Source organism: Colobus angolensis, unplaced genomic scaffold, assembly GCF_000951035.1.
Source record: "Colobus angolensis palliatus isolate OR3802 unplaced genomic scaffold, Cang.pa_1.0 Scaffold395, whole genome shotgun sequence".
Classification (NCBI taxonomy): domain Eukaryota; kingdom Metazoa; phylum Chordata; class Mammalia; order Primates; family Cercopithecidae; genus Colobus; species Colobus angolensis.
The window spans coordinates 709,929-721,233 of record NW_012117321.1 but is presented as its reverse complement, the minus strand read 5'-3'; the positions used below and the strand labels follow the sequence as shown (position 1 = coordinate 721,233).

The following is an 11,305-nucleotide window of genomic DNA, read 5'->3' as shown; positions in this document are numbered from 1 at the left end:
GATCTCCTGACCTTGTGATCCGCCCACCTCGGCCTCCCAAAGTGCTGGGATTACAGGCTTGAGCCACCGCGCCCGGCCCAAATATATTTTTCTAGTATTGAAGTGTGATCCTTAAAATTTGGATACCATTAAGTCTTTAATTTAAAATTACTTTGAGTTTTTTTCTGATTTCAACTTGACAGCAGAACTCAACTGTGCTGATGTTGTAGATGTATGGTAGAAACCTTTCACTGTTTGTTTCTAAGATAAATGTGTGTACTTATTGGGGGAACCACCCACCAATATTTCAACATTGGCTCTTTTCTATTTTCCCTAAGTGTCGGCCGGTCTGAGAAATAAAGAGAAAGAGTACAAAAGAGGGAACTTTTACAGCTGGGTCTCCAGGGATGACATCACGTGTCGGCAGCTTCTATAATGCCCCCCAAACCACAAAACCAGCAAGTTTTTATTACGGATTTCAAAAGGGGAGGGGTGTACGAATAAGGAGTGGGTCGCAGAGATCACATGCTTCAAAGGCAATAAAATATCACAAGGGCAGAAGGGCAGAGCAAGATCACAAAGCCAGGGTGAAATTAGAATTACTGTTGAGGTTCCAAGTCCCGCTGGGCATGCATTGTCATTGAAAAACATCTTAACAGGAAACAGGGTTTGAAAGCAGAAAACCGGTCTGACTAGAATTCTCCAGGCTGGAATTTCCCAATCCTAGCAAGCCTGGGGACACTACAGGAGACCAGGGTGTATTTCATACCTTATCTTCACCCGCATAAGACAGACACTCCTGGTGTGGCCATGTTAGAGACCTCCCCCGGGAATGCATTCTTTTCCCAGGGCTATTCCTTGCTAGGAAAAGAATTCAGTGATATTTCTCCTATTCACTTTCTGTAAGAAGAGAAATATGACTTTGTTCTGCCCGGCCTCCCAGGCCAGCATACCTTATGGTTACCTTCCATGTTCCCTGAAAATTGCTGTTATCCTGTTCTTTTCAAGGTGCCCAGATTTCAAATTGTTCAAACACATATGCTTTACAAACAATTTGTGCAGACAATGCAATCATCACAGGGTCCTGAGGCAACATACATCCTCAGATTACGAAGATGATGGGATTAAGAGATTAAAGACAGGCATAGGAAATTATCAGAGTATTGATTGGGGAAGTGATAAATGTCCATGAAATCTTCACAGTTTGTGTTTAGAGACTGCAGTAAATACAGGTATAAGAAATTATAGAAGTATTAATTTGGGGAACTAATAAATGTCCATGAAATCTTCACAATTTATGTTCTTCTGCCATGGCTTCAATTGTTCCCTTCATTCGTGGTCCCTGACTTCCCATAACATCTACTTACTAAATTTTCGTAGAAAGAGTAATAACCATTTACTCAACTAGATGTTTCCTTTATAAAATCAAACATATCTGGTGATTTTAGAGCAACATTTTCTCAGTCACTAATTTTTGATTATCCAAGGATACTCAATGTCAACATTTTTGCATCATCTCATATATTTTTATTTATGGAATTATGTAATGATAAGTGACCTTGAATCAGACACACTTTTATTTAAAAAATGAGTGAATTTAATGGTGTTTCACTTTTTTTTTTTTTTTTTTTTTTGAGGCAGAGTCTCGCTCTGTCACCCGGACTGGAGTGCAGTGGCCGGATCTCAGCTCACTGCAAGCTCCGCCTCCCGGGTTTACGCCATTCTCCTGCCTCAGCCTCTGGAGTAGCTGGGACTACAGGCGCCCACCACCTTGCCCAGCTAGTTTTTGTATTTTTAGTAGAGACGGGGTTTCACCGTGTTAGCCAGGATGGTCTCGATCTCCTGACCTCGTGATCTGACCGTCTCGGCCTCCCAAAGTGCTGGGATTACAGGCTTGAGCCACCGCGCCCGGCCTGGTGTTTCACTTTTTTAATGTCATGAAGCTAAATTGTTCTTAGCCCTGGATTAAATTAAAATGATAAATGATGTCTGAATCTTGGCCAAATAATATGAAATGCTAACTGCAAAATTGTTCTGCAAAATTTTACAAGGTGTTATAGTATTGAAGTTATCATAAGAAAACTTGAGAGGAATTATCTTTCTTATTGAAGACTAAATATTTTTCTAGGCATGGTAGAGTATCTCTGTACTAAGTGAAGTCTCAGGAAGATGTGACTATTTTGATGCAACTTCATGGTTCAAACAAAGTAATTAAAAGTAGTGGCCAGGCTAGGTGGCCCATGCCTGTAATCCCAGCACTTTGGGAGGTCAGAAATTTGAGACCAGCCTGGCCAACATGGTGAAATTGTCTCTACTACAAATACAAAAATTAGCTGGTATGGTGGTGGGCACCACATGGTGGGTGCCACTTGGGAGGCTAAGGCAAGAGAATCGCTTGAACTCAGGAGGCGGAGGTTGCACTGAGCAGAGATTATGCCACTGCACTCCAGCCTGGGTGACAGAGTAAGACACTGTCTCAAAAAAAAAAAAAAAAAGAGTAGTGTTTATCTTCTTGGTAACTGAGAGGAAAACATTTAAAAATGTGTTCCGAGATAAAGAGAGATCACATAATGAATCTCTGGGATGTGAACTAAACAGAGGCAGCCAGAACTATTTCTATATTATACACAGTAAATTAGGGTTTCATTAAGCACAATAATGTCCCCCAGTCCCTATAAGCATATTGACATCTGAATTTCAAGATATCACATTACACATTACAATTCATGACAAAGAGAATATAAGGGTGCAGATAGGATAAAAATTGCTAACATGCTGATAAAATATCATGAATTATCATGGTGAGTCCAGTAAAATCACAGGGGTCAAAAACTATGGAAGAGTGATGATGAATAAATTGTATCAAAATGATAGATCATGAGAAAGACTCAACCTAATGTATTTTTAATTGTTTTAGTGAGTCTTTTCACATTAACATGCATTCAATTCAAGTGTACAAATACTATTCATTTTATATACCTGACTGAACTGGTAAATATAAAATGAGAGAACATAAAACAAGGATATGATTACTGAGATGAAGGCCAAGGTACATGAGGAATACAGGTAGTGTGCCCCTTAGACAGGCATAATTGAAAATGTATTTATTATATTCATAATAAATATACATGTATATATTTATTTGGTTTAGCAAATAGGAGATACATTATCAAGAATTTATATAAGATGGGGTTAATCAAGAAAATGAGAGTAAAATAAAAATAATGATAATGATAATAATTTTGAACACTGACGAAAGAACATTGATGACACAAATCTATTTCTTTTCAGGTCTTCAAAATATGTTTCTTGTACGTCATTAGGATGAACACACATTTCATGTGTTATCTTTGAAAAAGGCCTTTCCTTTTCTTTTTTTTTTTTATACGGAGTCTCGCTCTGTTGCCCAGGCTGGAGTGCAGTGGCGTGATCTCGGCTCACTGCAAGCTCTGCCTTCTGGGTTCACGCCATTCTCCTGCCTCAGCCTCCCAAGTAGCTGGGACTACAGGTGCCCGTCACCACACCCACCTTTTTGTATTTTTAGTAGAGATGGGGTTTCACTGTGTTAGCCAGGATGGTCTGGATCTCCTGACCTCATGATCCAACTGCCTCAGCCTCCCAAAGTGCTGGGATTACAGGCGTGAGCCACTGCGCCCGGCCAAGGTCTTCTATTTTCAAGCTGGCATTGGAATTTCAGCCAATGTATTTCTTCTTCTCTGGCACATTTTTACATTCTTTGAGTATAGCAAGCCTAAAAACCATGACCTGATCATCTGCCACTTGGCCTTTGTCCAGATAGTGATGCTAGTCATTGCAGCAAAGTTATTGTCTCCAGATATGTTTGAGTCATAGAATTTTCAGAATAACTTCAGATGTAAGGCTGTGTTCTACATATACAAGGTAATGAGGAGCCTCTCTATCTGCAACACCTCTTTCCTGAGCATGCTTCAGACCATCACCATCAGCCCCAACACCTCCTGGTTCACCAACCAGATTTAAACATAAAATCACAAAATACAATATCCTGGGTTTATTATTTTTTTGGTCCCTCAATTTGTCTTTCAACAGTGACATAATAATCTACATTGTAGGTTTTTCCAATGTGACCCAGCTAATTCTGAATGTCAGTAAATACTGCTCACTTTTCCCAACGACTGTCATCATCAGAAGGCTGTTTGTTACTCTGTCTTTATCCACAGATGTCTTCCTTGTAGGAATCATGCTGCTCTCAAGTGCATACATGGTAATTCTCTTGTCCAGGCATCAGAGGCACTCCCAGCACCTTCACAGCATTAGCTTTTTATTAAGAACCTCCCCAGAGTAAAGGGCCACCAAGACCATCTTGCTGCTGGTGAGTTTCTTTGTGGCTATGTACTCACTGGACTGAATTGTCTCATCCTCCACAATGCTGTTATGGGTATTCAGACACTGTAGAGTGTCCACAAGTTTATGGTCAATGCCTATGCCACTGTCAGTCCTATGGTGCTCATCAGATCTGATAAGAGAATCATCAGTATTCTGCCAAAGGTTCACTTGAAGTGCCATCCCTTTTTAACAAGTTAGTGATAAAATTTCCTAAAAATTATTTTGCTGTCATCAATTATTTAAAAACACAGAATTTGCTATCTGATTTAAATAAAACATGTGGAATTTCACTTTTGTAATATCTATTTTTTTTTTTTTTTTTTTGAGATGGAGTCTCACTCTGTTGCCCAGGCTGGAATACAATGGTGCGATCTCGGCTCATTGCAGCCTCTGCCTCCTGTGTTCAAGCAATTCTCCTGTTTCGACTTCTAGAGTAGCTGGGATTACAGTCATGTGTCACCATGATCAGCTAATTTTTTTTTTTTTTTTTTAATTAAAAACAGGATTTAGCCATGTTTGCCAGGCTGGTCTTGAACTACTGACTTCAAGTGATCAGCCTACTTCAGCCTCTCAAAGTGCTGAAATTACAGGTGTGAGCCACTGCACCCGGCCTATCTCAATTTTTTTTTTTTTTTAATTTCCTGGTGCTAAGAACTATATGTTGTTCTCGGTTCAGGGTCCCCCATGATTTAATAGTCCAAAGCATGTCTCTCACTACTTAATTTTAATTTTACCTTTATACAGGAAAACACTTTCTTTCTTTTTTTTTTTTTTTAAGATGGAGTTTCGCTCTTGTCTCCCAAGGTGGAGTGCAGTGGCATGATCTCGGCTCACTGCAGCCTCCGCCTCCCAGGTTCAAGTGATTCTCCTGCCTCAGCCTCCTGAGGAGCTGATATTACAGGTGCCTGCCACCATGCCTGGCTAAGTTTTGTGTTTTTAGTAGACAGGGTTTCACCATGTTGGCCAGGCTGGTCTCGAACTTCTGACCTCAAATGATCTGCCCACCTCAGCCTCCCAAAGTGCTGGGATTACAGGTGTGAGCCACTGTGCCTGGCAAGGAAAACATCATTTTTCTGAGTGTATGCTTGAGTGACTTCTATTAGCAAGCATATCACTCAGGGTTATTACTTTTGACAAAATATATACATATTTTGAGATGGAATTGTGTTCTTGTTGTCAGGTTGGAGTGCAAAGGTGAGATTTTGGCTCACTGCAACCTCTGCTCCCAGGTTCAAAGGATTCTCCTGCCTGAGCCTCCCCAGTAGCTGGGATTACAGGCATGTGCCACCACACAGGGCTAATTTTGTATTTTATTAGAGACAGAGTTTCTCCATGTTGGTCAGGCTGGTCTCGAACTCTTGACCTCAGGTGATTCGCTCTCCTTGGCCTCCCAAAGTGCTTGGATTACAGGTGTGAGCCACCGCACCCAGGTGAATAATTTTTCTAAGCATGCTTTTAAAAATTTATTTTTAATTGAAGATAACATTGTACAAGTTTATTATGCACAACAAAAGGTTTCAAAGTAACATACAGATTGTAAAATAATTAAATTTAGCTAATTAACAAATGCATTATCTAAGTTATTATTTTGTGGTGAGAACACTTAACATCCACCATCTTTGCACTTTTCAAGACTGTACAATCTCATAAGTAACTATAGCCACCTTGCTGTTTAAAAAACAGCGTTAAATTTATTTCTCTGATATAATTGTAATTATATTCCTTTTGGCCAACATTTTTTATCCTCCTCTCCCCTCTAATCACTTCAGCATTTAGTAACTATTTTATATTTTATAACCATTTTAGTCTCAATAGTGCATAAGGGTTTCCTTCTCTCCACATATTGCCAACACTTGTTATCTTTTGTCTTCTTGACAATGACATGCTAATTTAAATAAGGTAACAACTATATTACTTTTACATTTCCCCGATGACTAATGATTTTGAGCATGTTTTCATACACCTGTCAACTATATATATATCTTGTTTTGAGAAATATCTATTCAGGTTTTCGCTCATTTTAAAATTGGGTGATTATTATTATTATTTCTGCTATTGCTTATTTGAGTCCCTTATATATTTTGGATGTTAACCCCTTGTCAGATGCACAGTTTGCACGTTTTCTTCCATTCTGTAGTTTGTCTTTTTTTTTTAGACAGAGTCTCGCTCTTGTTGCCCAGGCTGGAGTGCAGTGGCGCGATCTCAGCTCACTGCAACCTCTGTCTCCTGGGCTCAAGTGATTCTCCTGCCTCAGCCTCCCCAGCAGCTGGGACTACAGGCACCTGCCATCATGACCAGCTAATTTTTTGTATTGTTAGTAGAGAGGGGCTTCACCACGTTGGCCAGGCTGGTTGCAAACTCTTGACCTCAAGTGGTCCACCACCTTAGCCTCCCAAAGTGCTGGGATTACAGGCGTGAGCCACCACGCCTGGCCTGTAGTTTGTCTTTTCACTCTGTTGATTATTTTCTATGCCATGTAGAAGCTTTTACTTTAACATTTTATCAACTTTTTTTTCTGTTTTCTGGCTTATACAAAGGTGAGACATTTTGCTCTCACTGCTTGTATGAGCTTTTTCTTTGTGTTGGTGTTATGAAGTTTGACCTTTTTTTAAATTAAGGTTTATTTTATTTAAAATTGACATATAATTGTATACATTTATGGGATACAGTGTAATATTTCAGTGCATTTATTCATTGTGTAATAAAACCAGAATAATTAACATAGCCATTGTTTTTAACATTTGTTATTCCTCTGTGCTGATAACATGCAAAATTCTCTCTTCTAGTTAACTTAACCTATATAATAACATATTATTATTAGTTATAGTCACCCTACTTTGTGTAATGTAACACAAAAATTATTCTTTTTGTTATTTTTAAATTTTTTGAATTTTTTTTTTTTTTTTTTGAGACCGAGTCTTGCTCTGTTACCCAGGTTGGAGTGCAGTTGCACAGTCTCTGCTCACTACAACCTCCACCTTCAGGGTTCAAGCAATTCTTGTGTCTCAGCCTCCCATATAGCCAGGATTACAGGCATTCGCCACCATGACTGGCTAATTTTTGCATTTTTTGTAGAGACAAGGTTTCACCATGTTGGCCAGGCTGGTCTCCAACTCCTGGCCTCAGGTGATCCACCTGCCTCTGTCTCCCTCCCAAAGTGCTAGGATTACAGGTGTGAGTCACCATGCCCTGCCTATTCTTTCTTTTAAATGATAATGTTGCATTCATTGGCAAACCTGTTCTCATCTCTTCCTCCCCACATCCTTTCCAGCCTCTGGTAACCACCATTTTACTCTACTTCCATGAGATCAGCTTTAAATTTTACATAAAAATGGTATCATATGGTGTTTGTCTTTCTATGCTTGGCATATTTTACTTAACATAATGTCCTCCAGGTACATCCATGTTGCTGTGAATGACAGATTACTATGTTTTAGAAAAAACAGTATGTAGATTCTTCCAAAAATTAAAAATAGAACTACCCTATGATTCAGCAATTTCAATACTGGGTATATATCAAAAGGAAATAAAATCAGTGTGTCAAGGAGGCAACATTACTACCATGATTATTGCAGCACTAATCCTAATAGCCAAACTATCACTTTACTTAAGAATGCTTTAAGGCCGGGTGCGGTGGCTCAAGCCTGTAATCCCAGCACTTTGGGAGGCCGAGACGGGCGGATCACGAGGTCAGGAGATCGAGACCATCCTGGCCAACACGGTGAAACCCCGTCTCTACTAAAAAATACAAAAAACTAGCCGGGCGAGGTGGCGGGAGCCTGTAGTCCCAGCTACTCGGGAGGCTGAGGCGGGAGAATGGCGTAAACCCGGGAGGCGGAGCTTGCAGTGAGCTGAGATCCGGCCACTGCACTCCAGCCCGGGCGACAGAGCGAGACTCCGTCTCAAAAAAAAAGAATGCTTTAATCTCTTTTTGATATATTACACTTCTAAACTTTTAAAGGATTTAAAGGTTTTCAGTTTTAGAAACTGTTTAATCACCAATCTTTAAGTATTTCATTTTTCATATAGTCTAGTAAAGCAATTAGATTTCTTCTCAATCCAATCTTCATATATGTATAAATATATTTCATTCTCTATTAATTTGCCTCCTGTAAAATATGTAACTACATCAATTTTGCTTAGTATTCTATTTTATTGGCCTCTTGTCAGCTCAGTGTATTTTAATATGTAACCCATATGTTGTACATTACACTGCTTCACCACATTTGTAATAGCTTATTTTCAATTTGCTTTTTTTTCAGATATGACTTGAGAAGCTTATAGGTTTTTTTTCATTGCCCATTACTTTGGTTTTCTGTTTTTCCATTGTATTGAAAAATATTTAAACATAAGCCAAATATCTGATGTTTACGTACCATACAATTTCTTTCGACCCTTCATCTTGGTGGTTTATCTAATTGTGTGCAACATAATATACAACTTAGTTTTCACATATGGAAGATATCATACTTGGAATGTCTCCAGTCTGTGTGTTTCTTTGCTGATTCCATTTGCCTTGTTGGAAGTTGAATGCACATGAATCTGACATTCTTGTGATTAGTCCTGTTTGAATAGAGCATGTGCTTCTTAAGTTGACTACTCCTCTGGATTATTCCCTTCATTTACTCCTGGTCCTGGGAATTTCTCATATTTTTCTTCAACTATATTTAGCATAATATGGATTGTTTTAACTTCTTGACAATTTTAATTATCTGTATTAAATTTTTAAAATATATATTATTTTCCTGAAAAGCATAAATAGCAGCAGTTGCATACGTTAGTAAAACATGTCTCATAGATTGTCTATGACATAAAATATCATCTCGTGCAAAATCTCAAGTTTTTTCATGTAGAAGACCTCCTTCCCAATACATCACACTGTGATAATTTGTGAAGTGTGATTACTTTTTACTACTATGTATTACATATGTATTATGCACAAATTTCAGAAACACTCCAATGAATAGATAGCCAGAATTACTGTTTTATATAATATAAAGCTAATATGGGTTAAAGCACTTACCTTAATTCAGATTTTTTCTACAATTACCATTATCTCTTGTTAGCACTTTCCTGATATCAAAAACATAATGTGGATTTAATTTTTTATTTAATCCAGAAGATGTTGAAAATGGTTCTAAATGGAGTTTATATGTGGCCACATAATACTTGTTAATTACCTTTAACTTTTTTTACATTTATTGATATATAAAATAAACTAAAAGTGTATATATTTAGGATTTAGAATATGATGTTTTCAGACATGTATACATTTTTTAATTACCTCGGTTAAGCTAGTTAACATATTTATCACTTTACATACTTTATGTGTCTGTGTGTGAGTGGGTATGGTGAGATTACTTGAGATTCGATTTTGAAAAAATTTGAAGTATACAGTATTATTAACTCTTGTCACCAGTCTATATGTTACCTTCTCAGCATTTATTTTATAGCTGAAAGTATGTATATTTTGACTGATACCTTGTCATTTCCTCCCACATCCTAGCCTGCAATAATTATTATTCTTCTCTTCCTATGACTCTGAGTTTTTAAACATTTCACATAAATACAAAATCATGCAGTACTTGTTTTTTTGTATCTGGCTTATTTCACTTAGCATAATGTCTTCATGGCTCTTCAATGTTGCTGAAAATGGCAGAATTTTCATCTTTATTAAAGATAAATTACATATACATATATTTATCACAGTTTCTTTATATATTCATCTATATATGCTAAGTAGTAACCTATCAAGTTATTTTTTCCATATTATCATTCAAATATAATATTGTTTTGCATTTACTAATATTAAAATTAATTTCTTGTCTTTAAAAAATTTTCATAAAATTTATGGGGTCAATTCAATCTGCCCTCTTGATAAAAGCCAAAGTTATATGTCAGTTTTACTAATTTGGATTAGATTGAGATTTTTATTGCCTCAAATAATAAGTATAAGCATTAAGGATAAAAATATAATTATATTCTTCATCTTACAACAAAGAAAACTTTGGGTTATTTATTGGACAAAAGACTTACTCTATATTATTATTTCTATTTCTGTGTTACCTAAACATTTATTACACACAGAATACCACAAAATAGGAATAAATAAATTAGTAGTCACAAATTATGAAAGTAAAACTAAGAAATAAGATATACTTCCCAGAGAGTGTTTGTAACAAAAATAAATGAAATATGTTTTAGGTGATGCATATTCTAATTCCTCTGATTTGATTATTATATATTATATGCTTGCATCAAACTATCACATGTACTACATAAAGATGTACCACTATTATGTGTCTGTAACAATTAAAAATAAAAGTCTATATGAATATATATGTATATACAAATAATCATGTAACATGTAAAGTATTAATTAAAAATATTTCCACAAAGAAAAGTTTAAGGCCTGATATCTTATGTGTCAAATTCAATGAATATTTAATAAATAATATCAATTGTTTAAAAAAACTTTCAAAAATTGAAAAGAAATTTATACTTTCTAACACACACTAGAGCTATTATACAATAAAATAAAGTATACAATAAAAATAAAAAAAGTTCTCCAGATTGAAAAATAACAAATAAAGATCTTTTTTCAGATGATATAATTTTCTATATAAAAATACATAAGTTCAATAAAATATCCCTAGAACTATAAACAAGTTAATTAATGTCACAAAATGAAAGATCAGAAAACAAAATTAAATTGCAGTTATAGATGAAATAAATCCACAATGAAAATGAAATAAAGAAAAAACTATATTTATAATAGCAATAAGCAGAAATGTTAAAGTTTTAAAAAGAAGTACAAATATATTATACTCTATTTTTAATTCACAAAAATCATAGAACTGAATAAATTAATGTACATTAAATAATCAAGTTTTTTTTTTTTTTGAACTCTGAACTTTTTATTGGCCTTCTGCTCCCCAAAGGGTACCCTGCTTCTGCTGGC

At 36.2% G+C, this 11,305-nt stretch overlaps 1 pseudogene; it reads left to right on the top strand.

Annotated features, from left to right (window-relative positions):
- Nucleotides 1–2,751: 2,751 nt before the first annotated feature.
- LOC105521087 lies at nt 2,752–4,542 on the top strand (annotated as a pseudogene).
- The last annotated feature ends 6,763 nt before the right edge of the window (nt 4,543–11,305 follow it).